Source organism: Meriones unguiculatus, chromosome 14, assembly GCF_030254825.1.
Source record: "Meriones unguiculatus strain TT.TT164.6M chromosome 14, Bangor_MerUng_6.1, whole genome shotgun sequence".
Lineage (NCBI taxonomy): Eukaryota > Metazoa > Chordata > Mammalia > Rodentia > Muridae > Meriones > Meriones unguiculatus.
In genome coordinates, this window is record NC_083361.1 from 48,612,020 (window position 1) to 48,638,392 (window position 26,373).

At 41.1% G+C, this 26,373-nt stretch overlaps 6 non-coding genes across 6 annotated transcripts; all 6 read right to left on the reverse strand.

The window, feature by feature from the left end:
* Positions 1-3,381: 3,381 nt before the first annotated feature.
* LOC132647848 (small nucleolar RNA SNORD109A) lies at positions 3,382-3,446 on the reverse strand. The gene has a single exon (XR_009586188.1). It is a non-coding gene; the product is annotated as a small nucleolar RNA SNORD109A (small nucleolar RNA).
* Positions 3,447-6,963: 3,517 nt separating this feature from the next.
* Positions 6,964-7,028, reverse strand: LOC132647692 (small nucleolar RNA SNORD109A). The gene has a single exon (XR_009586038.1). It is a non-coding gene; the product is annotated as a small nucleolar RNA SNORD109A (small nucleolar RNA).
* Positions 7,029-10,546: 3,518 nt separating this feature from the next.
* LOC132647392 (small nucleolar RNA SNORD109A) lies at positions 10,547-10,611 on the reverse strand. Its single transcript, XR_009585760.1, has one exon. It is a non-coding gene; the product is annotated as a small nucleolar RNA SNORD109A (small nucleolar RNA).
* Positions 10,612-15,929: 5,318 nt separating this feature from the next.
* LOC132647422 (small nucleolar RNA SNORD109A) lies at positions 15,930-15,994 on the reverse strand. The gene has a single exon (XR_009585790.1). It is a non-coding gene; the product is annotated as a small nucleolar RNA SNORD109A (small nucleolar RNA).
* Positions 15,995-19,541: 3,547 nt separating this feature from the next.
* LOC132647630 (small nucleolar RNA SNORD109A) lies at positions 19,542-19,606 on the reverse strand. The gene has a single exon (XR_009585977.1). It is a non-coding gene; the product is annotated as a small nucleolar RNA SNORD109A (small nucleolar RNA).
* A 4,165-nt stretch (positions 19,607-23,771) lies between these two features.
* On the reverse strand, positions 23,772-23,836 carry LOC132647748 (small nucleolar RNA SNORD109A). The gene has a single exon (XR_009586091.1). It is a non-coding gene; the product is annotated as a small nucleolar RNA SNORD109A (small nucleolar RNA).
* Positions 23,837-26,373: the final 2,537 nt, after the last annotated feature.

Genomic DNA, 26,373 nt, shown 5'->3' on the forward strand with positions numbered 1-26,373 from the left:
CTCATTCTGTCAAAGGTTCTGGGGAAACACAGAGGACAGGATTAAAGAGCCTTTCCCCTTTGACACCATAGGAGAAAAATAGAGGTCAACACATTGCCTTTGGTGGGTGTCACTGGCCACAAATCGGGTACCTGTGAATGTTCCCTGAACTTATGTATTTAATCTTTACAACAAAGATTTGGTAAGAATAGAGAAAACATTCAAGAAAGCAAAATGACTTTTTTTCCTATCTAGATAAGATTTTTTCAACATCCTAATTTGCGGTTTCGATTCTATGCTCCTCATGTTAACCCGCCTTTACACTTCCTCCTCCTGTTCCCTGTCTTCCATGTATGTTCCTCTCCATCTTTCAATGCCCAGTATTGAGCCTTCCAGTTGTCCTGCAATTGTCAATGCTCTGGAGGATTTTGTGATGTATGCCGCATGACCACCAGCTCCTTCCATATTTCCTTGGACAACAAAAAGCAACACACAGGCCAAGCTACATTTTGGTCCATAAACATCACCAGGCATCCCACAGGACATTGATAGGGACAGGAGTTGGGTTCTGTGTGCCTGATTCCTGAACCTTCTCTTCGTATCACCTCTCATGTCATGTTTCTTCAAATGAACTCAACACCACCCAGTTTCCAAGATGAAGGAAGGCATTGCATTTAATACCAAAAATATTCTTAGTTTTGTTTTGTTTTGTTCTGACAATGGACAACAAGATTTCTGGCTCAACATAATCCATAATCATTTATAAAAAGAATAAATATGGTTCATTGTCAGCTCTGTTTGGGTTTTGAAAACTTTATGACAATTCACCTGAATTTTAGAGGGCAAGATTGCATGTTTCCATGCTACTTACAAGGAAGTGAAAACGCATGGGTGGCTCTCTTAGTATCCACGCCAGAGGATCAAGGATAGATGAAATTTGTGAGGGTTATTGTTCTGTGCTCTAGGGGTCTAGACTCCTAACACCTTATCATCTTCCTTTGGGTTCCACACCTGTCAGGGCAGAAATAAGAGTTTAATTCTTTGAGCTTGAATGTCGATAAGGGAAGGAGCTGGGAGAAGGCTTTTCTTAGTACTTCTGGATATATTATTTAGAATTGGAAGCTTCAATGGTAGCTTCAAAAGAAAGTCAAATATGCCAATAACTTCACCCAACTGTTGGTTTTCCAAATGCACCTCAAAATACTAATGGTATTAGGTAGTATCCTTGTCACTTGCTTGGGTTGGGACTACCTAGCTAAGTCCCCTACAATGCCAGGGCCATAGCAAGTGTTCCACCATCAAGAGGCAAGACGAAGCCTAGGTTGTTTAGCCATGAGAGGGACGATAAATAATTCTCATCTCTTTTGGTACACAATAGGTAAATATTTAGTCAGGCGAGAATGCAGCCTGCCTACAAACAAAAGACACAATGGGAAGCAGCGTCACTTACCTGTCCTGCCAGAAGAGAAGCACCTCTCCAAGTTTTAGCCTGCAACATAATATATATGAAGGTTATCAGAAAAGGAAATGCGTCTAGGCAACCTTGACTTTCTAAAGTGTCCCGACCTTCAAGTCTGCCAGCAGTTCATTCTTTCCCAGAACCAACTATTGAATTCATTTCCTCCCTTCCAATCCCCTCAGATGTTAGCCACTGTGGCAAGGATTTCTCTTCTTCTGATGACTTCCTCAGAAGCTGTCTGTGAGAGCATCTTTGCCAGTGCCAACAGGCACATTGTGTACACCTCTCAGTGGGCAGAGAGGAAGTTGGACAAAGCAAAGAATAAGCAGTGAGTATAGCATTGCAGTATGGTCATTCTTAACTCCTCCTTTCTCAAAGTCAAAACGACCAAGTTGCACAGAGGTGAAAGTCAGTAAGCCCAATGGTATCTTTGAGATTTCAGGTTGTCATTGAAATTTGTCCTCTGTGCATGGAATTCTCTCCTTGTTTGTCCAACAGAGTGTTCCATAATTGACTTTAGATTTCTTCCCTGCCATGCAACCTCATCTTGGAAGAGAGGGGAATCCAAAGGTACCTTTTTGTCTACATGTATGTTACCATGTCTCGATTCATGGAACTCAAGTCTTCCACTTGGAAGAGCGTTGGAATCATCTACCATGCTTCAGGTTAAATCTGATGAAAAGAAGATGTTTTGTACGCACTAACTGACTAGCCCGTGGTCAAATACAATGGGTTGCTTTTTATCGAGTATGTTGTACTACACATCTGAGATTACATGATGTCCTTGATTGGATATTCAAGCTTCAACCATGGCTTTAGAAATTGTGTATCCAGCAAGTGTTACCAAGAGTCCTATGCTACAGTTTCGTAAAAGTCTGTTAGTAGTAATATATATATATATATATACATATATGTGTGTGTCAGTTCTGAATTAATTGTGTTCATCATGAGGATGTTAAGAAGATTCAGTGTGTGGTTCTTTCTTGTTTCATTGAAGAGTTAGCGCATCTGATCCATTATCAGGATTGTGGGTCTACCAGCTAGCAACATGCTCTTTAGAAATATCTTTCCTTGTTTCATAAAGGAATAGTTGTTTTCATAGATCTTGGGTAACACCCAAATTTTGTTAGAATAGATGATTTGCATCTGTGTGAGAGCGGCAATAAGAGGATGAATGTACCCAGGAGGAAAAGAAAAACAACAACAACAAGTAACAGAAAGCAAAGCCCAATTGTCATTTCTCATGATGGATCAACTGAGATGGTTTCCATGCGAGAAAAAGATAGGTAAACACAACATGCTCTGGAAGATTTTGGCAGCTAAGACATAAATGATGAACACCAATAAAACTAGGGAATGTCTCAAACAGGTGCCCTGGTTTCTCACCTAGCCATTATTATCTAGAATTTACCCAGCCTCCAACAGGAAAGACCATTTCAATTTTCCCTCTATATGAATTGAATGATCCTTTAATTATTAGTTATACGTCAGCCTTTACACAACTTTGGGAAAAGTGCGAGAGCAGTCATTGTCCTCCAATATTCTTGGGACTACTGGCATGAGCCCTAACCTCCCATCCTGACACTTTACCACATATGTGCAAGGGTACATCGCCGGAGACTAGGAATGAGCAGCACGTTCTAATTCATCAGTTCTTACATATTTTTTGAGTACGTCATTTGCACCTACAGTCATCTCTACCTGATATATGTGCCTACTCCTATAGTAAAGGTTGTCTCCCTATCACTTGGAATCATTTCTTTCTCTTTGAAAATAGAAAGCAATGAAGATTGTATCAAAACAAGTATGGGTATTGTTATGAGGCCTTTTTCGAAAAATCTCAGAATCTGATGCCATACTGCACAGTTCTCATCCTCTCTGAAGAGGGAATAGTGCAAGGCAGGCTCTGAACTCCTCATGGGTCTCACGAGGACCTCATATCTGGACCTCAGATCGCATCTGTTCAAGTCAGTCAACGTCCTCAGAGACCTGTTGTCATCATAGATCCAGAAAGGCCTTCGCTCAACACATGAGTTTTCACCTACCAAGTGAAATCCCAGAGAGCTAGACTCCTGGGCCTTGACAAGGAAGTTCAAAACTGTGCAGGAGGCATGTAGTTCATTCTGTCAAAGGTTCTGGGGAAACACAGAGGACAGGATTAAAGAGCCTTTCCCCTTTGACACCATATGAGAAAAATAGAGGTCAACACATTGCCTTTGGTGGGTGTCACTGGCCCCAAATCGGGTACCTGTGAATGTTCCTTGAATTTATGTATTTAATCTTTACAACAAAGATTTGGTCAGAATAGAGAAAACATTCAAGAAAGCAAAATGACTTTTTTCCTATCTAGATAAGATTTTTTCAACATACTAATTTGCGGTTTTGATTCTATGCTCGTCATGTTAACCCGCCTTTACACTTCCTCCTCCTGTTCCCTGTCTTCCATGTATGTTCCTCTCCATCTTACAGTGCCCAGTATTGAGCCTTCCAGTTGTCCTGGAATTGTCAATGCTCTGGAGGATTTTGTGATGTATGTCGCATGACCACCAGCTCCTTCCATATTTCCTTGGACAACAAAAAGCAACACACAGGCCAAGCTATATTTTGGTCCATATACATCACCAGGTATCCCACAGGACATTGACAGGGACAGGAGTTGGGTTCTGTGTGCCTGATTCCTGAACCTTCTCTTCGTATCACCTCTCATGTCATGTTTCTTCAAATGAACTCAACACCACCCAGTTTCCAAGATGAAGGAAGGCATTGCATTTAATACCAAAAATATTCTTAGTTTTGTTTTGTTTTGTTCTGACAATGGACAACTAGATTTCTGGCTCAACATAATCCATAATCATTTATAAAAAGAATAAATATGGTTCATTGTCAGCTCTGTTTGGGTTTTTGAAAACTTTATGGCAATTCACCTGAATTTTAGAGGGCAAGATTGCATGTTTCCATGCTACTTACAAGGAAGTGAAAACGCATGGGTTGCTCTCTTAGTATCCACGCCAGATGATCAATGATAGATGAAATTTGTGAGGGTTATTGTTCTGTGCTCTAGGGGTCTAGACTCCTAACACCCTATCATCTTCCTTTGGGTTCCACACCTGACAGGGCAGAAATAAAAGTTTAATTCTTTGAGCTTGAATGTCGATAAGGGAAGGAGCTGGGAGAAGGCTTTTCATAGTACTTCTGGATATATTATTTAGAATTGGAAGCTTCAATGGTAGCTTCAAAAGAAAGTCAAATATGCCAATAACTTCACCCAACTGTTGGTTTTCCAAATGCACCTCAAAATACTAATGGTATTAGTTAGTATCCTTGTCACTTGCTTGGGTTTGGTCTACCTAGCTAAGTCCCCTACAATGCCAGGGCCATAGCAAGTGTTCCACCATCAATAGGCAAGATGAAGCCTAGGTTGTTTAGCCATGAGAGGGACGTTAAATAAATCTCATCTCTTGTGGTACACAGTAGGTAAATATTTAGTCAGGCGAGAATGAAGCCTGTCTACAAACAAAAGACACAATGGGAAGCAGCGTCACTTACCTGTCCTGCCAGAAGGGAAGCACCTCTCCAAGTTTTAGCCTGCAACATAATAAGTATGAAGGTTATCAGAAAAGGAAATGCGTCTAGGCAACCTTGACTTTCTAAAGTGTCCCGACCTTCAAGTCTGCCAGCACTTCAGTCTTTCCCAGAACCAACTATTGAATTCATTTCCTCCCTTCCAATCCCCTCAGATTTTAGCCACTGTGGCAAGGATTTCTCTTCTTCTGATGACTTCCTCAGAAGCTGTCTGTGAGAGCATCTTTGCCAGTGCCAGCAGGCACAGTGTGGACGCCTCTCATTGGGCAGCGAGGAAGTTGGACAAAGCAAAGAAGAAGCAGTGAGTATAGCATTGCAGTATGGTCATTCTTAACTCCTCCTTTCTCAAAGTCAAAACGACCAAGTTGCACAGAGGTGAAAGTCAGTAAGCCCAATGGTATATTTGAGATTTCAGGGTGTCATTGAAATTTGTCCTCTGTGCATGGAATTCTCTCCTTGTTTATCCAACAGAGTGTTCCATAATTGACTTTAGATTTCTTCCCTGCCATGCAACCTCATCTTTGAAGAGATGGGTATCCAAAGGTACCTTTTTGTCTACATGTATGTTACGATGTCTCGATTCATAAAAACTCAAGTCTTTCACTTGGAAGAGCGTTGGAATCATCTACCATGCTTCAGGTTAAATCTGATGAAAAGAAGATGTTTTCTTCGCACTAACTGACTAGCCCGTTTTCAAATACACATGGGTTGCTTTTTATCGAGTATGTTGTACTACACATCTGAGATTACATGATGTCCTTGATTGGATATTCAAGCTTCAACCATGGCTTTAGAAATTGTGTATCCAGCAAGTGTTACCAAGAGTCCTATGCTACAGCTTCGTAAAAGTCTGTTAGTAGTAAGATATATATATATATATATATATATATATATATATATATATACATATATGTGTGTGTCAGTTCTGAATTAATTGTGTTCATCATGAGGATGTTAAGAAGATTCAGTGTGTGGTTCTTTCTTGTTTCATTGGAGAGTTAGCTCGTCTGATCCATTATCAGGATTGTGGGTCTACCAGCTAGCAACATGTTCTTTAGAAATATCTTTCCTTTGTTTTTTAAAGGAATAGTTGTTTTCATAGATCTTGGGTAACACGCAAATTTTGTTAGAATAGATGATTTGCATCTGTGTGAGAGCGGCAATAAGAGGATGAATGTACCCAGGAGGAAAACAGAAACAACAACAACAAATAACAGAAAGCAAAGCCCAATTGTCATATCTCATGATGGATCAACTGAGATGGTTTCCATGCGAGAGAGAGATAGGTAAACACAACATGCTCTGGAAGATTTTGGCAGCTAAGACATAAATGATGAACACCAATAAAACTAGGGAATGTCTCAAACAGGTGCCCTGGCTTATCACCTAGCCATTATTATCTAGAATTTACCCAGCCTCCAACAGGAAAGACCATTTCAATTTTCCCTGTATATAAATTGAATGATCCTTTAATTATTTGTTATCGGTCAGCCTTTACACAACTTTGGGTAAAGTGCGAGGGCAGTCATTGTCCTCCAATATGCTTGGGACTACTGGCATGAGCCCTAACCTCCCTTCCTGACACTTTACCACATATGTGCAAGGGTACATTGCTGGAGACTAGGAATGAGCAGCACGTTCAATTTCATCAGGTCTTACATATTTTTTGAGTACGTCATTTGCACCTACAGTCATCTCTACCTGATATATGTGCCTACTCCTATAGTAAACGTTGTCTCCCTATCACTTGGAATCATTTCTATCTCTTTGAAAATAGAAAGCAATGAAGATTGTATCAAACCAAGTATGGGTACTGTTATGAGGCCTTTTTCGAAAAATCTCAGAATCTGATGCCATACTGCACAGTTCTCATCCTCTCTGAAGAGGGAAGAGTGCAAGGCATGCTCTGAAATCCTCATGGGTCTCACGAGGACCTCATATCTGGACCTCAGATCGCATCTGTTCAAGTCAGTCAACATCCTCAGATACCTGTTGTCATCATAGATCCAGAAAGGCCTTCGCTCAACACATGAGTTTTGACCTACCAAGTGAAACCGCCGAGAGATAGACTCCTGGGCCTTGACAAGGAAGTTCAAAACTGTGCAGGAGGCATGTAGCTCATTCTGTCAAAGGTTCTGGGGAAACACAGAGGACAGGATTAAAGAGCCTTTCCCCTTTGACACCATATGAGAAAAATAGAGGTCAACACATTGCCTTTGGTGGGTGTCACTGGCCCCAAATCGGGTACCTGTGAATGTTCCCTGAACTTATGTATTTAATCTTTACAACAAAGATTTGGTAAGAATAGAGAAAACATTCAAGAAAGCAAAATGACTTTTTTTCCTATCTAGATAAGATTTTTTCAACATCCTAATTTGTGGTTTTGATTCTATGCTCTTCATGTTAACTCGCCTTTACACTTCCTCCTCCTGTTCCCTGTCTTCCATGTATGTTCCTCTCCATCTTACAGTGCCCAGTATTGAGCCTTCCAGTTGTCCTGGAATTGTCAATGCTCTGGAGGATTTTGTGATGTATGTCACATGACCACCAGCTCGTTCCATATTTCCTTGGACAACAAATTGGAACACACAAGCCAAGCTACATTTTGGTCCATATACATCTCCAGGTATCCTTCAGGACATTGACAGGGACAGGAGTTGGGTTCTGTGTGCCTGATTCCTGAACCTTCTCTTCGTATCACCTCTCATGTCATGTTTCTTCAAATGAACTCAACACCACGCAGTTTCCAAGATGAAGGAAGGCATTGCATTTAATACCAAAAATATTCTTAGTTTTGTTTTGTTTTGTTCTGACAATGGACAACTAGATTTCTGGCTCAACATAATCCATAATCATTTATAAAAAGAATAAATATGGTTCATTGTCAGCTCTGTTTGGGTTTTCGAAAACTTTATGGCAATTCACCTGAATTTTAGAGGGCAAGATTGCATGTTTCCATGCTACTTACAAGGAAGTGAAAACGCATGGGTGGCTCTCTTAGTATCCACGCCAGAGGATCAAGTATAGATGAAATTTGTGAGGGTTATTGTTCTGTGCTCTAGGGGTCGAGACTCCTACCACCCTATCATCTTCCTTTGGGTTCCACACCTGTCAGGGCAGAAATAAGAGTTTAATTCTTTGAGCTTGAATGTCGATAAGGGAAGGAGCTGGGAGAAGGCTTTTCTTAGTACTTCTGGATATATTATTTAGAATTGGAAGCTTCAATGGTAGCTTCAAAAGAAAGTCAAATATGCGAATAACTTCACCCAACTGTTGGTTTTCCAAATGCACCTCAACATACTAATGGTATTAGGTAGTATCCTTGTCACTTGCTTGGGTTGGGACTACCTAGCTAAGTCCCCTACAAAGCCAGGGCCATAGCAAGTGTTCCTCCACCAAGAGGCAAGATGAAGCTTAGGTTGTTTAGCCATGAGAGGGACGTCAAATAAATCTCATCTCTAGAAGTACACAGTAGGTAAATATTTAGTCAACCGAGATTTCAGCCAGCCTACAAACAAAAGACACCATGGGAAGCAGCGTCACTGCTTACCTGTCGTGCCAGAAGGGAAGCACCTCTCCAAGTTTTAGCCTGCAACATAATAAGTATGAAGGTTATCAGAAAAGGAAATGCGTCTAGGCAACCTTGACTTTCTAAGTGTCCCGACCTTCAAGTCTGCCAGCCATTCAGTCTTTCCCAGAATCAACTAATGAATTCATTTCCTTCCTTCCAATCCCCTCAGATTTTCGCCACTCTGGCAAGAATTTCACTTCTTCTAATGGCTTCCTCAAAAGCTGTCTGCGAGGGCATCTTTGCCAGTGCCAGCAGACACAGTGTGGATGCCTCTCAGTTGGCAGCGGGGAAGTTGGACAAAGCATAGAAGAGGCACTGCCTATAGCATTGCAGTATGGTCCTTCTTAACTCCTTGTTTCTCAAAGTCAAAATGAACAAGTTGCACAGAGGTGAAAGTCAGTAAGCCCTACGGTATCTTTGAGATTTCAGGGTGTCATTGAAATTTGTCTGCTGTGCATGGAATTATCTCCTTGTTTATCCAACAGAGAGTTCCAAAATTGACTTTAGATTTCTTCCCTGCCATACAACCTCATCTTGGAAGAGAGGGGAATCCAAAGGTTCCATTTTGTCTACATGAATGTTACCATTTCTCGATACATGGAACTCAAGTCTTCCACTTGGAAGAGCGTTGGAATCATCTACCATGCTTCAGGTTAAATCGGATGAAAAGAAGATGTTTTCTACGCAATAACTGACTAGCCCGTGGTCAAATATTCATGGGTTGCTTTTTATCGAGTATGTTGTACTACACATCTGAGATTACATGATGTCCTTGATTGGATATTCAAGCTTCAACCATGGCTTTAAAAATTGTGTATCCAACAAATGTTACCACGAGTCCTATGCTCCTGCTTCCTAAAAGACTGTTAGTAGCAAGATATATATATATACATATATATGTGTGTGTGTGTGTGTGTGTGTGTGTGTGTGTGTGTCAGTTCTGAATTAATTGTGTTCATCATGAGGATGTTAAAAAGATTCAGTGTGTGGTTCTTTCTTGTTTCATTGGAGAGTTAGCATGTCTGATCCATTATCAGGACTGTGGGTCTACCAGATAGCAACATGTTCTTTAGAAATATCTTTCCGTTGTTTTTTAAAGGAATAGTTGTTTTCATAGAACTTGGGTTAAACGCAAATTTTGTTAGAAGAGATGATTTGCATCTGTGTGAGAGCGGCAATAAGAGGATGAATGTACCCAGGAGGAAAACAGAAACAACAACGAATAACAGAAAGCAAAGCCCAATTGTCATTTCTCATTTTGGATCAACTGAGATGGTTTCCATGCGAGAGAGAGATAAGTAAACACAACATGCTCTGGAAGATTTTGGCAGCTAAGACATAAATGATGAACACCAATAAAACTAGGGAATGTCTCAAACAAGTACCCTGGCTTCTCACCTAACCATTATTATCTAGAATTTACCCAGCCTCCAACAGGAAAGACCATTTCAATTTTCCCTCTATATAAATTGAATGATGCTGGAATTATTTGTTATATGTCTGCCTTTACACAACTTTAAGTAAAGGGCGAGGGCAGTCATTGTCCTCCAATATTCTTGGGACTACTGGCATGAGCCATAACATCCCCTCCTGACACTTTACCACATATGTGCAAGGGTACATCGACCGAGACTAGGAATGAGCAGCACGTTCGAATTCATCAGTTCCTAGATATTTTTTGGTTACGTCATTAGCACCTACAGTCATCTCTACCTGATATATGTGCCTACTCCTATAGTAAAGGCTGTTTCCCTATCACTTGGAATCATTTCATTCTCTTTGAAAATAGAAAGCAATGAAGAATGTATCAAACCAAGTATATGTACTGTTATGAGGCCTTTTTCGAAAAGTCTCCGAATCTGATGCCAAACTGCACAGTTCTCATCCTGTCTGTAGAGGGAGGAGTGCCAGGCAGGCTCTGAAATCCTCATGTGTCTCACGAGGACCTCATATCTGGACCTTAGATCGCATCTGTTCAAGTCAGTCAACGTCCTCAGAGACCTGTTGTCATCATAGATCCAGAAAGGCCTTCGCTCAACACATGAGTTTTCACCTACCAAGTGAAACCCCAGAGAGCTAGACTCCTGGGCCTAGACAAGGAAGTTCAAAACTGTGCAGGAGGCATGTAGCTCATTCTGTCAAAGGTGGTGGGGAAACACAGAGGACAGGATTAAAGAGCCTTTCCCCTTTGACACCATATGAGAAAAATAGAGGTCAAAACATTGCATTTTTTGGGTGTCACTGGCCACAAATCAGGTACCTGTGAATATTCCCTGAACTTATGTACTTAATCTTTACAACAGAGATTTTGGTAAGAATAGAGAAAACATTCAAGTAAGCAAAATGACTTTGTTCCTATCTAGATAAGATTTTTTCAACATCCTAATTTGCGGTTTTGATTCTAATCTCTTCCTCTTTACCCTCCTTTAGGATTCCTCCTCCTGTTCCCTGTCTTCCATGTATGTTCCTCTCCATCTTACAGTGCCCAGTATTGAGCCTTCCAGTTTTCCTGCAATTGTCAATGCTCTGGAGGATTTTGTGATGTATGTCACATGACCACCAGCTCGTTCCATATTTCCTTGGACAACAAATTGGAACACACAAACCAACCTACATTTTGGTCCATATACATCACCAGGTATCCCACAGGACATTGACAGGGGCAGGAGTTGGATTCTGCGTGCCTGATTCCTGAACCTGCTCTTCTTATCACCTCTCATGTCATGTTTCTTCAAATGAACTCAAAACCACCCAGTTTCCAAGATGAAGGAAGGCATTGCATTTAATACCAAAAATATTCTTTGTTTTGTTTTGTTTTTTTCTGACAATGGATAACTAGATTTCTGGCTCAAGATAATCCATAATCATTTATAAAACGAAAAATTATGGTTCATTGTCAGCTCTGTTTGGGTTTTTGAAAACTTTATGGCAATTCACCTGAATTTTAGAGGGCAAGATTGCAAGTTTCCATGCTACTTACAAGGACGTGAAAATGCATGGGTTGCTTTCTTAGTATCCACTCAAGAGAATCAAGGATAGATGAAATTTGTGAGGGTTATTGTTCTGTGCTCTAGGGTTCGAGACTCCTAACACCGTATCATCTTCCTTTGGGTTCCACACCTGTCAGGGCAGAAAGAAGAGTTTAATTCATTGAGATTGATTGTCGATAAGTGAAGGAGCTGGGAGAAGGCTTTTCTTAGTACTTCTGGATATATTATTTAGAATTGGAAGCTTCAATGGTAGCTTCAAAAGAAAGTCAAATATGCCAATAACTTCACCCAACTGTTGGTTTTCCAAATGCACCTCAACATACTAATGGTATTAGGTAGTATCCTTGTCACTTGCTTGGGTTGGGACTACCTAGCTAAGCCCCCTACAAAGCCAGGGCCATAGCAAGAGTTCCTCCAGCAAGAGGCAAGATGAAGCCTAGGTTGTTTAGCCATGAGAGGGACGTCAAATAAATCTCATCTCTAAAAGTACACAGTAGGTAAATATTTAATCAGCCGAGATTTCAGCCTGCCTACAAACAAAAGACACCATGGGAAGCAGCGTCACTGCTTACCTGTCCTGCCAGAAGGGAAGCACCTCTCCAAGTTTTAGCCTGCAACATAATAAGTATGAAGGTTATCAGAAAAGGAAATGCGTCTAGGCAACCTTGACTTTCTAAAGTGTCCCGACCTTCAAGTCTTCCAGCCGTTCAGTCTTTCCCAGAACCAACTATTGAATTCATTTCCTCCCTTCCAATCCCCTCAGATTTTAGCCACTGTGGCAAGAATTTCACTTCTTCTGATGGCTTCCTCAAAAGCTGTCTGTGAGAGCATCTTTGCCAGTGCCAGCAGACACAGTGTGGATGCCTCTCAGTGGGCAGCAGGGAAGTTGGACAAAGCAAAGAAGAGGCACTGCCTATAGCATTGCAGTATGGTCATTCTTTTTTTTTTTTTCAATGCTGTTTATTCAGGAACATTGAAGAATCCTCGGACCCCGGGGAAAGTCAGCCCACAGCTTAAATAGCCTCTGGGTAGCCAACCCAGGCGTGCCACGGGGGCAATGCAGATAGGTCCACATACATGGAAGCAAGCCAGATCCTCGGCCTTAGCCAAATGTGGAGTTATTCGTGACAGAGAGCACTCACCATCAGGAAGGTGGAAGGCGGAAACCAGCTCCATCTTTAAGGCATAGCATTCTGCAGCTCTCTACAGTTCCCCCTTTTTGTTTTAGACGCATCAGGCAAGAGTAGAGGTCTGATCTCTGATATTAGAAATAAATTGGGACTTTGTACAGATGTTCATTTAGGTGTCATCCACCCAAAGAGCATCAGACCCGTCCGATACCTTTTTCTCAGAGGCGGGACCTGGTCATCAACCTGCATCCAATCAGACATGCTCTTCTCTGGGTCCAAAGCGGCTGACCCTGAGTGCAGTGCTTAGCCTCGCATCCTGAGCGTATCATTTTAGCTTTTTATGGTATCCAACCATGCTTGGGGAGAATGTCCTGCTTCATGGCTGTAAAGGCCTGAATGATCATGGCTGCATCACACTGTTGTGAGACTCTAATCTTGCATATATACCACAGGCAAACCAAGGAGACCAACACCAGAAGGCCTGCTAACACTCCCATGCCCGCCCATTCCTTCAGATGGTTCATTGCTGCAGCAATCCATGTTGATAATCCTGTGGCTAGTCCTGCGTCCACTCTGGTAGAATTTACTGTGACAATGGCCACTCTCAGCTGCTCCATCGTAGTATCGAATTCTCCAGTCCAATTATCTAAAATATAGCTCGACAATTGTTTAGACAGATTTGCAGCACAGGAAAAATTCTCATGTTGTATGCTAGTGACACAAAGTCCAGCATACTTTCATTGACAGCCAGGTTGAGCGATTTGCCATAGGGTATCTATTTGCTCCTACAAGAGGTCAATCCTCTGATTGAACACCATCAAGCTTCCTTTTAGTTGAGCATTAATTCCTTTATGTACAACAAAGGCATGAGCTACATTGGCTTAATGATTATTCAGGGTCTGAACTGACAGACTACAATAAGAAAGGAGAGGAGATCCTCCCCTATTAGTGGACTTGGGGAGTGGCATGCAAGCAGAGGGAGGAGGGAGGGTGGGATTGGGAGGAGAGGAGGGAGGGGCTAATGGGGTGATGCAGAATGAATAAAGTGTAATTGATGAAAAATTTAAGAAAAAAGGAAAAAAATAATTTAATATCCTTAAATGAATTTCAAAATTGGAGGAAAACATGGAGTTAGTCAATTGGCATGGAGCACGTCTCGCCCCTAGGGGCAATGGTCTCCTGAACTTACTCAGACCTCGGACACCACCACTGCTAGTTCTAGAACTGACGCAGGATGTTCCAACGAGGGGTTAAGGCTTCTCATAATATTTCCTATAAGCCCACACCTGTTTGTCTATATCCCCCATTTTTATTCATTATTAGCCAGATAGAGTCAAGTAATTGTGGTAATGATACTTGCTTTTTTGCCCAATGCTGGAATGCTAGTAAATTTAGGTATGCCCTGGTTACTCGCATGCCTCGCTGGGTGCCTGTGCCCATTGATGCTCCTCATGCTATGACTCTCTTCAGACAGAAAAGAGATCTTGGAACTACAGCCACCATTGTTACTACCATCTCATTGACAGCTGTTGGAGCTACCACCAGGGCATTAGCCATGAGTCATACTGTACAGTATGGTCATTCTTAACTCCTGGTTTCTCAAAGTCAAAATGAACAAGTTGCACAGAGGTGAAAGTCAGTAAGCCCTATGGTATCTTTGAGATTTCAGGGTGTCATTGAAATTTCTCCTCTGTGCATGGAATTCTCTCATGTTTATCCAACAGAGTGTTCGATAATTGACTTTAGATTTCTTCCCTGCCATGCAACCTCATCTTGGAAGAGAGGGGAATCCAAAGGTGCCTTTTTGTCTATATGTATGTTACCATGTATCGATTCATGGAACTCAAGTATTCCACTTGGAAGAGCGTTGGAATCATCTGCCATGCTTCAGGTTAAATCTGATGAAAAGAAGATGTTTTCTACTCACTAACTGACTAGCCCGTGGTCAAATACTCATGGGTTGATTTTATCGAGTATGTTGTACTACAAATCTGAGATTACATGATGTCCTTGATTGGATATTCAAGCTTCAACCATGGCTTTAGAAATTGTGTATCCAGCAAGTGTTACCAAAAGTCCTATGCTCCTGCTTCCTAAAAGTCTGTTAGTAGTAAGATATACATATATATATATATATATACATATATATATATATATACTTATATATATATATATGTGTGTGTGTGTGTGTGTGTCAGTCCTGAATTAATTGTGTTCATCATGAGGATATTAAGAAGATTCTGTGTGTGGTTCTTTCTTGTTTCATTGGAGAGTTAGCGTGTCTGCTCCATTATCAGGACTGTGGGTCTACCAGCTAGCAACATGTTCTATAGACATATCTTTCCTTTGTTTTTTAAAGGAATAGTTGTTTTCATAGATATTGGGTAACACGCAAATTTTGTTAAAAGAGATGATTTGCTTCTGTGTGAGTGCAGCAATAAGAGGATGAATGTACCAAGGAGGAAAATAGAAACAAAAACAACGAATAACAGAAAGCAAAGCCCAATTGTCATTTCTCATGATGGATCAACTGAGAGGGTTTCCATGCGAGAGAGAGATAGGTAAACACAACATGCTCTGGAATATTTTGGCAGCTAAGACATACTTGATGAACACCAATAAAACTAGGGAATGTCTCAAACAGGTGCCCTGGCTTATCACCTAGCCATTATTATCTAGAATTTACCCAGCCTCCAACAGGAAAGATCATTTCAAATTTCCCTCTATATAAATTGAATGGTCCTGGAATTATTTGTTATACGTCAGCCTTTACACAACTTTGGGTAAATGGCGAGGGTAGTTATTGTCCTCCAATATTCTTGGGTCTACTGGCATGATCCATAACATCCCTTCCTGAAACTTTACCACATATGTGCAAGGGTACATCGCCGGAGACTAGGAATGAGCAGCACGTTCGAATTCATCAGTTCCTAGATAGTTTTTGAGTACGTCATTTGCACCTACAGTCATCTCTACCTGATATATGTGCCTACTCCTATAGTAAAGGCTCTCTCCCTATCACTTGAAATCATTTCAATCTCTTGGAAAATAGAACGCAATGAAGAATATATCAAACCATGTATGGGTACTGTTATGAGGCCTTTTTCGAAAAATCTCAGAATCTGATGCCAAACTGCACAGTTCTCATCCTCTCTGAAGAGGGAAGAGTGCCAGGCAGACTCTGAAATCCTCATGGTTCTCACACGGACCTCATATCTGGACCTCATATCGCATCTGTTCAAGTCAGTCAACGTCCTCAGATACCGGTTGTCATCATAGATCCAGAAAGGCCTTTGATCAACACATGAGTTTTCACCTACCAAATGAAACCCCAGAGAACTAGACTCCTGGGCCTTGACAAGGAAGTTCAAAACTGAGCAGGAGGCATGTAGCTCATTCTGTCAAAGGTGGTGGGGAAACACAGAGGACAGGATTAAAGAGCCTTTCCCCTTTGATCCCATATGAGAAAAATAGAGGTCAAAACATTGCATTCGGTGGGTATCACTGCCCCCATATCGGGTGCCTCTCAATGTTCCCTGAACTTATGTATTTAATCTTTACAACAGAGATTTTGGCAAGAATAGAGAAAACATTCAAGTAAGCCAAATGACTTTGTTCCTATCTAGATAAGATTTTTTCAACATCCTAATTTGCGGTTTTGATTCTATGCTCTTCCTCTTTACCCTCCTTTAGGATTCTTCCTCCTGTTCCCTGTCTTCCATGTATGTTCCTCTCCATCTTTCAGTGCCCAGTATTGAGCCTTCCAGTTGTCCTGCAATTGTCAATGCTCTGGAGGATTTTGTGATGTATGTCACATGACCACCAGCTCGTTCCATATTTCCTTGGACACAAATTGGAACAGAGAAACCAAGCTACATTTTGATCCATATATATCACCAGGTATCCCAAAGGACATTGACAGGGACAGGAGTTGGATTCTGTGTGCCTGATTCCTGAACCTGCTCTTCTTATCACCTCTCATGTCATGTTTCTTCAAATGAACTCAAAACCACCCAGTTTCCAAGATGAAGGAAGGCATTGCATTTAATACCAAAAATATTCTTAGTTTTGTTTTGTTTTGTTTTTTCTGACAATGGAAAACTAGATTTCTGGCTCAACATAATCCATAATCATTTATAAAAAGAATAATTATGGTTCATTATCAGCTCTGTTTGGGGCTACGAAAACTTTACGGCAATTCACCTGAATTTTTGAGGGCAGATTGCAAGTTTCCATGCTACTTACAAGGACTTGAAAATACATTGGTCCCTCTCTTTGTATCCACGCCAGAGGAACAAGGATAGATGAAATTTGTGAGGGTTATTGTTCTGTGCTCTAGGGGTCTAGACTCCTAACACCCTATCATCTTCCTTTGGGTTCCAACCTGCCAGGGCAGAAATAAGAGTTTAATTCTTTGAGCTTGAATGTCGATAACGGAAGGAGCTGGGAAAAGACTTTTCTTAGTATTTCTGGATATATTATTTAGAATTGGAAGCTTCAATGGTAGCTTCAAAAGAAAGTCAAATATGCCAATAACTTCACCCAACTGTTGGTTTTCCAAATGCACCTCAACATGCTAATGGTAATAGGTAGTAACCTTGCTTGGGTTGGGACTACCTAGCTAAGTCCCCTACAATGCAAAGGCCATAATAAGTGTTCCACCAGCAAGAGGCAAGATGAAGACTAGGTTGTTTAGCCATAAGAGGGAAGTCAAATGATTCTCATCTCTAGAGGTACACAGTAGGTAAATATTTAGTCAGCCGAGACTGCAGCCTGCCTACAAACAAAAGACACCATGGGAAGCAGCGTCACTGCTTACCTGTCCTGCCAGAAGGGAAGCACCTCTCCAAGTTTTAACCTGCAACATAATAAGTATGAAGGTTATCAGAAAAGGAAATGCGTCTAGGCAACCTTGACTTTCTAAAGTGTCCCGACCTTCAAGTCTGCCAGCCGTTCAGTCTTTCCCAGAACCAACTATTGAATTCATTTCCTCCCTTCTAATACCCTCAGATTTTGGCCACTGTGGCAAAAATTTCTCTTCTTCTGATGGCTTCCTCAAAAGCTGTCTGTGAGAGCATCTTTGCCAGTGCCAGCAGACACAGTATGGACGCCTCTCAGTGAGCAGCAAGGAAGTTCAACAAAGCAAAGAAGAGGCACTGCCTATAGCATTGCAGTATGGTTATTCTTAACTCCTCCTCGTTTCTCAAAGTCAAAACGAACAAGTAGCACAGAGGTGAAAGTCAGTAAGCCCTATGGTATCTTTGAGATTTCAGGGTGTCATTGAAATTTATCCTCTGTGCATGGAATTTTTCATTGTTTATCCAACAGAGTATTCCATAATTTACTATAGATTTCTTCCATTCCATGCAACCTCATCTTGGAAGAGAGGGGAATCCAAAAGTACCTTTTTGTCTACATGTATGTTACCATGTCTCGATTCACGGAACTCAAGTCTTCCACTTCGAAGAGCGTTGGAATCATCTACCATGCTTCAGGTTAAATCTGATGAAAAGAAGATGTTTTGTATGCACTAACTGACTAGCCTGTGGTCAAATACTCATGGGTTGCTTTTTAATAGAATATGTTGTACTACAAATCTGAGATTACATGATGGCCTTGATTGGATATTCAAGTTTCAACCATGGTTGTAGAAATTGTGTATCCAGCAAGAGTTACCAAGAGTCCTATCTTCCTGCTTCCTAAAAGTCTGTAGGTAGTAAGATATATATATATATATATATATATATATATATATATATATATATATATATATATATATATATATATCTGGGTGTGTGTGTGTGTGTCAGTTCTGAATTAATTATGTTCATCATGAGGATATTAAGAAGATTCAGTGTGTAGTTCGTTCTTGTTTCATTGGAGAGTTAGCGTGTCTGCTCCATTATCAGGACTGTGGGTCTACCAGCTAGCAACATGTTCTTTAGAAATATCTTTCCCTGTTTTTTAAAGGAATAGTTGTTTTCATAGATCTTGGGTAACACGCAAATTTTGTTAGAAGAGATGATGTGCATCTGTGTGAGAGCTGCAATAAGAGGAAGAATGTACGCAGGTGGAAAACAGAAACAACAACAAGAAATAACAGAAAGCAAAGCCCAATTGTCATTTCCATGATGGATCAACTGAGATGGTTTCCATGCGAGAGAGAGAGATAGGTAAACACAACATGCTCTGGAAGATTTTGGCAGCTAAGACATAATTGAAGAACACCAATAAAAGTAGGGAATGTCTCAAACAGGTGCCCTGGCTTATCACCTAGCCATTATTATCTAGAATTTACCCAGCCTCCAACAGGAAAGACCTATTCAATTTTCCCTCTATATAAATTGAATGATCCTGGAATTATTTGTTATACGTCAGCCTTTACACAACTTTGGGTAAAGGGCGAGGGCAGTCATTGTCCTCCAATATTCTTGGGACTACTGGCATGAGCCATAAAAGCCGCTCCTGACACTTTACCACATATGTGCAAGGGTACATCGACCGAGACTAGGAATGAGCACCACGTTCGAATTCATCAATTCTTAGATATTTTTTGAGTATATCATTTGCACCTACAGTCATCTCTACCTGATATATGTGCCTACTCCTATAGTAAAGGCTGTCTCCCTATCAATTGGAATCATTTCTATCTCTTTGAAAATAGAAAACAATGAAGAAAGTATCAAACCAAGTATGGGTACTGTTATGAGGCCTTTTTCGAAAAATCTCAGAATCTGATGCCAAACTGCACAGTTCTCATCCTCTCTGAAGAGGGAAGAGTGCCAGGCAGGCTCTGAAATCCTCATGGGTCTCACGAGGTCCTCATATCTGGACCTCAGATTACATCTGCTCAAGTCAGTCAACGTCCTCAGATACCTGTTGTCATCATAGATCCAGAAAGGCCTTCGCTCAACACATGAGTTTTCACCTACCAAGTGAAACCCCAGAGAGCTAGACTCCTGGGCCTTGACAAGGAAGTTCAAAACTGTGCAGGAGGCATGTAGCTCATTCTGTCAAAGGTGGTGGGGAAACACAGTGACAGGATTGAAGAGCCTTTCCCCTCTGACTCCATATGAGAAAAATAGAGGTCAAAACATTGCATTTGGTCGGTGTCACTGGCCCCAAGTCGGGTAGCTGTGAATGTTCCCTGAAATTATGTACTTAATCTTTACAACAGAGATTTTGGTAAGAATAGAGAAAACATTCAAGTAAGCAAAATGACTTTGTTCCTATCTAGATAAGATTTTGTCAACATCCTAATTTGCGGTTTTGATTCTATGCTCTTCCTCTTAACCCTACTTTAGGATTCCTCCTCCTGTTCCTTTCTTCCATGTATGTTCCTCTCCATCTTACAGTGCCCAGTATTGAGCCTTCCAGTTGTCCTGCAATTGTCAATGCTCTGGAGGATTTTGTGATGTATGTCACATGACCACCAGCTCGTTCCATATTTCCTTGGACAACAAATTGGAACACACAAGCCAAGCTACATTTTGGTCCATATACATTTCCAGGTATCCCACAGGACATTGACAGGGACAGGAGTTGGGTTCTGTGTTCCTGATTCCTGAACCTTCTCTTCTTATCACCTCTCATGTCATGTTTCTTCAAATGAACTCAAATCCACCCAGTTTCCAAGATGAAGGAAGGCATTGCATTTAATAACAAAAATATTCTTCATTTTGTTTTGTTTTGTTTTGATTTTCCGGACAATGGACAACTAGATTTCTGGCTCAACATAATCCATAATCATTTATAAAAAGAATAATTATGGTTCATTGTCAGCTCTGTTTGGGGCTGCGAAAACTTTATGGCAATTCACCTGAATTTTAGAGGGCAAGATTGCAAGTTTCCATGCTACTTACAAGGAAGTGAATACACATGGGTTGCTCTCTTAGTATCCACGCCAGAGGATCAAGGATACATGAAATTTGTGAGGGTTATTGTTCTGTGCTCTAGGGGTCTAGACTCCTAACACCCTATCATCTTCCTTTGGGTTCCACACCTGTCAGGGCAGAAAGAAGAGTTTAATTCTTTGAGCTTGAATGTCGATAAGGGAAGGAGCTGGGAGAAGGCTTTTCTTAGTACTTCTGGATATATTATTTAGAAATGGAAGCTTCAAGGGTAGCTACAAAAGAAAGTCACATAGTCCAATAACTTCACCCAACTAATGGTTTTCCAAATGCACATCAACATACTAATGGTATTAGGTAGTATCCTTGTCACTTGCTTGGGTTGGGACTACCTAGCTAAGTCCCCTACAATGCCAGGGCCATAACAAGTGTTCCACCAGCAAGAGGCAAGATGAAGCCTAGGTTGTTTAGCCATAAGAGGGACGTCAAATGATTCTCATCTCTAGAGGTACACAGTAGGTAAATATTTAGTCAGCCGAGACTGCAGCCTGCTTACAAACAAAAGACACCATGGGAAGCAGCGTCACTGCTTACCTGTCCTGCCAGAAGGGAAGCACCTCTCCAAGTTTTAGCCTGCAACATAATAAGTATGAAGGTTATCAGAAAAGGAAATGCGTCTAGGCAACCTTGACTTTCTAAAGTGTCCCGACCATCAAGTCTGCCAGCCGTTCAGTATTTCCCAGAACCAACTATTGAATTCATTTCCTCCCTTCCAATCCCCTCAGATTTTAGCCACTGTGGCAAAAATTTCTCTTCTTCTGATGGCTTCCTCAAAAGCTGTCTGTGAGAGCATCTTTGCCAGTGCCAGCAGTCACAGTGTGGACGCCTCTCAGTGGGCAGCAAGGAAGTTCAACAAAGCAAAGAAGATACACTGCCTATAGCATTGCAGTATGGTCATTCTTAACTCCTCCTCGTTTCTCAAAGTCAAAACGAACAAGTTGCACAGAGGTGAAAGTCAGTAAGCCCTATGGTATCTTTGAGATTTCAGGGTGTCATTGAAATTTATGCTCTGTGCATGGAATTCTTTCCTTGTTTATCCAACAGAGTATTCCATAATTGACTTTAGATTTCTCCATGCCATGCAACCTCATCTTGGAAGAGAGGGGAATCCAAAGGTGCCTTTTTGTCTACATGTATGTTACCATGTCTCGATTCATGGAACTGAAGTCTTCCACTTGGAAGAGCGTTGGAATCATCTACCATGCTTCAGGTTAAATCTGATGAAAAGAAGATGTTTTGTACGCACTAACTGACTAGCCTGTGGTCAAATACTCATGGGTTGCTTTTTAATAGAGTATGTTGTACTACACATCTGAGATTACATGATGTCCTTGATTGGATATTCAAGTTTCAACCATGGTTGTAGAAATTGTGTATCCAGCAAGAGTTACCAAGAGTCCTATCCTCCTGCTTCCTAAATGTCGGTTAGTAGTAAGATATATATATATATATATATATATATATATATATATATATATATATATATATATATATATATGTGTGTGTGTGTGTGTGTGTGTGTGTGTGTGTGTGTCAGTTCTGAATTAATTATATTCATCATGAGGATATTAAGAAGATTCAGTGTGTGGTTCGTTCTTGTTTCATTGGATAGTTAGCGTGTCTGCTCCATTATCAGGACTGTGGGTCTTCCAGCTAGCAACATGTTCTTTAGAAATATCTTTCCTTGTTTTTTAAAGGAATAGTTGTTTTCATAGATCTTGGGTAACACGCAAATTTTGTTAGAAGAGATGATGTGCATCTGTGTGAGAGCTGCAATAAGAGGAATAATGTACGCAGGTGGAAAATAGAAGCAACTCTTCCACTTGGAATAGCGTTGGAATCATCTACCCTGCTTCAGGTTAAATGTGATGAAAAGAAGATGTTTTCTACGCACTAACTGACTAGCCCGTGGTCAAATACACTGGGTTGCTTTTTATCGAGTATGTTGTACTACACTTCTGAGATTACATGATGTCCTTGATTGGATATTCAAGCTTCAACCATGGCTTTAGAAATTGTGTATCCAGCAAGTGTTACCAAGAGTCCTATGCTACAGCTTCGTAAAAGTCTGTTAGTAGTACGATATATATATATATATATATATATACATATATGTGTGTGTCAGTTCTGAATTAATTGTGTTCATCATGAGGATGATAAGAAGATTCAGAGTGTGGTTCTTTCTTGTTTCTTTGGAGAGTTAGTGCGTCTGATCCATTATCAGGATTGTAGGTCTACCAGCTAGCAACATGTTCTTTAGAAATATCTTTCCTTGTTTCATAAAGGAATAGTTGTTTTCATAGATCTTGGGTAACACGCAAATTTTACGAGAATAGATGATTTGCATCTGTGTGAGAGCGTCAATAAGAGGATGAATGTACCCAGGAGGAAAACAGAAACAACAACAACAAATAACAGAAAGCAAAGCCCAATTGTCATTTCTCATGATGGATCAACTGAGATGGTTTCCATGCGAGAGAGAGATAGGTAAACACAACATGCTCTGGAAGATTTTGGCAGCTAAGACATAAATGATGAACACCAATAAAACTAGGGAATGTCTCCAACAGGTGCGCTGGCTTCTCACCTAGCCATTATTATCTAGAATTTACCCAGCCTCCAACAGGAAAGACCATTTCAATTTTCCCTCTTTATAAATTGAATGATCCTTTAATTATTAGTTATACGTCAGCCTTTACACAACTTTGGGTAAAGTGCGAGGGCAGTCATTGTCCTCCAATATTCTTGGGACTACTGGCATGAGCCCTAACCTCCCCTCCTGACACTTTACCACATATGTGCAAGGGTACATCGCCGGAGACTAGGAATGAGCAGCACGTTCTTACATATAATTCATCAGTTCTTACATATTTTTTGAGTACGTCATTTGCACCTACAGTCACCTCTACCTGATATGTGTGCCTACTCCCATAGTAAAGGTTGTCTCCCTATCACTTGGAATCATTTCTATCTCTTTGAAAATAGAAAGCAATGAAGATTGTATCAAACCAAGTATGGTACTGTTATGAGGCCTTTTTCGAAAAATCTCAGAATCTGATGCCATAATGCACAGTTCTCATCCTCTCTGAAGAGGGAAGAGTGCAAGGCAGGCTCTGAACTCCTCATGGGTCTCACGAGGACCTCATATCTGGACCTCAGATCGCATCTGTTCAAGTCAGTCAACGTCCTCAGATACCTGTTGTCATCATAGATCCAGAAAGGCCTTCGCTCAATAAATGAGTTTTGACCTACCAAGTGAAACCCCAGAGAGATAGACTCCTGGGCCTTGACAAGGAAGTTCAAAACTGTGCAGGAGGCATGTAGCTCATTCTGTCAAAGGTTCTGGGGAAACACAGAGGACAGGATTAAAGAGCCTTTCCCCTTTGACACCATATGAGAAAAATAGAGGTCAACACATTGCCTTTGGTGGGTGTCACTGGCCCCAAATCGGGTACCTGTGAATGTTCCCTGAACTTATGTATTTAATCTTTACAACAAAGATTTGGTAAGAAGAGAGAAAACATTCAAGAAAGCTAATTGACTTTTTTCCTATCTAGATAAGATTTTTTCAACATCCTAATTTGTGGTTTTGATTCTATGCTCTTCATGTTAACCCGCTTTTACACTTCCTCCTCCTGTTCCCTGTCTTCCATGTATGTTCCTCTCCATCTTACAGTGCAAAGTATTGAGCCTTCCAGTTGTCCTGCAATTGTAAATGCTCTGGAGGATTTTGTGATGTATGTCGCATGACCACCAGCTCCTTCCATATTTCCTTGGACAACAAAAAGCAACACACAGGCCAAGCTACATTTTGGTCCATATACATCACCAGGTATCCCACAGGACATTGACAGGGACAGGAGTTGGGTTCTGTGTGCCTGATTCCTGAACCTTCTCTTCTTATCACCTCTCATATCATGTTTCTTCAAATGAACTCAACACCACCCAGTTTCCAAGGTGAAGGAAGGCATTGCATTTAATACCAAAAATATTCTTAGTTTTGTTTTGTTTTGTTCTGACAATGCACAACTAGATTTCTGTTTCAACATAATCCATAATCATTTATAAAAAAAATAAATATGGTTCATTGTCAGCTCTGTTTGTGTTTTCGAAAACTTTATGGCAATTCACTTGAATTTTAGAGGGCAAGATTGCATGTTTCCATGCTACTGACAAGGAAGTGAAAACGCATGGGTTGCTCTCTTAGTATCCACGCCAGAGGATCAAGGACAGATGTAATTTGTGAGGGTTATTGTTCTGTGCTCTAGGGGTCTAGACTCCTAACACCCTATCATCTTCCTTTGGGTTCCACACCTGTCAGGGCAGAAATAACAGTTTAATTCTTTGAGCTTGAATGTCGATAAGGGAAGGAGCTGGGAGAAGGCTTTTCTTAGTACTTCTGGATATATTATTTAGAATTGGAAGCTTCAATGGTAGCTTCAAAAGAAAGTCAAATATGCCAATAACTTCACCCAACTGTTGGTTTTCCAAATGCACCTCAAAATACTAATGGTATTAGGTAGTATCCTTGTCACTTGCTTGGGTTGGGACTACCTAGCTAAGTCTCCTAAAATGCCAGGGCCATAGCAAGTGTTCCACCATGAAGTGGCAAGACTAAGCCTAGGTTGTTTATTCATGAGAGGGACGTTAAATAAATCTCTTCTCTAGTGGTACACAGTAGGTAAATATTTAGTCAGGCGAGAATGCAGCCTGCCTACAAACAAAAGACACAATGGGAAGCAGCGTCAATTACCTGTCCTGACAGAAGGGAAGCACCTCTCCAAGTTTTAGCCTGCAACATAATAAGTATGAAGGTTATCAGAAAAGGAAATGCGTCTAGGCAACCTTGACTTTCTAAAGTGTCCCGACCTTCAAGTCTGCCAGCAGTTCAGTCTTTCCCAGAACCAACTATTGAATTCATTTCCTCCCTTCCAATCCCCTCAGATTTTAGCCACTGTGGCAAGGATTTCTCTTCTTCTGATGACTTCCTCAGAAGCTGTCTGTGAGAGCATCTTTGCCAGTGCCAGCAGACACAGTGTGGACGCCTCTCAGTGGGCAGCAGGGAAGTTGGACAAAGCATAGAAGAGGCACTGCCTATAGCATTGCAGTATGGTCATTCTTTTTTTTTTTTTTTTTTTCAATGCTGTTTATTCAGGAACATTGAAGAATCCTCGGGCCCTGGGGAAAGTCAGCCCACAGCTTAAATAGCCTCTGGGTAGCCAACCCAGGCGTGCCACGGGGGCAATGCAGATAGGTCCACATACATGGAAGCAAGCCAGATCCTCGGCCTTAGCCAAATGTGGAGTTGTTCGTGACAGAGAGCACTCACCATCAGGAAGGTGGAAGGCGGAAACCAGCTCCATCTTTAAGGCATAGCATTCCGCAGCTCTCTACAGTTCCCCCTTTTTGTTTTAGACGAATCAGGCAAGAGTAGAGGTCTGATCTCTGATATTAGAAATGAATTGGGACTTTGTACAGATGTTCATTTAGGTGTCATCCACCCAAAGAGCATCAGACCCGTCCGATACCTTTTTCTCAGAGGCGGGACCTGGGGCATCAACCTGCATCCAATCAGACATGCTCTTCTCTGGGTCCAAAGCGGCTGACCCTGAGTGCAGTGCTTAGCCTCGCATCCTGAGCTTATCATTTTAGCTTTTTATGGTATCCAACCATGCTTGGGGGAATGTCCTGCTTCATGGCTGTAAAGGCCTGAATGATCATGGCTGCATCACACTGTTGTGAGACTCTAATC